This window comes from Octodon degus, unplaced genomic scaffold (assembly GCF_000260255.1).
Source record: "Octodon degus isolate 3935 unplaced genomic scaffold, OctDeg1.0 scaffold00002, whole genome shotgun sequence".
Lineage (NCBI taxonomy): Eukaryota > Metazoa > Chordata > Mammalia > Rodentia > Octodontidae > Octodon > Octodon degus.
The window spans coordinates 422,321-422,637 of record NW_004524578.1 but is presented as its reverse complement, the minus strand read 5'-3'; the positions used below and the strand labels follow the sequence as shown (position 1 = coordinate 422,637).

General features: G+C 43.2%; 1 pseudogene; it reads left to right on the top strand.

Annotated features, from left to right (window-relative positions):
- The first annotated feature begins 235 nt into the window (after nucleotides 1-235).
- LOC111816283 lies at nucleotides 236-317 on the top strand (annotated as a pseudogene).

Here is a 317-nt window from a genome sequence, read left to right as displayed (position 1 = left end):
TTGCGCGTGCCAGGCAAGTGCTTATTCTACTAAGCTGTTTCCCTGGCACCAGCAGTTATTTTTTTTTACACAATTCACTGTAGTTAATTATTGCACTCTGAAAAAGAATAGGCAAGTACAGAACACTGGGGGAGGATTTCAATTTCTTTATAAAGTTCACAAAGAGGCTGCATGCTAGCAGTGTATGATTCGCAGCATAGAGCCCGACTCATGCACGATTTAAATGGCAGACTGTGTGCTCACTTCGGCAGCACATATACTGAAATTGGAATGATACAGAGAAGATTAGCATGGCCCCTGCGCAAGGATGACATGTG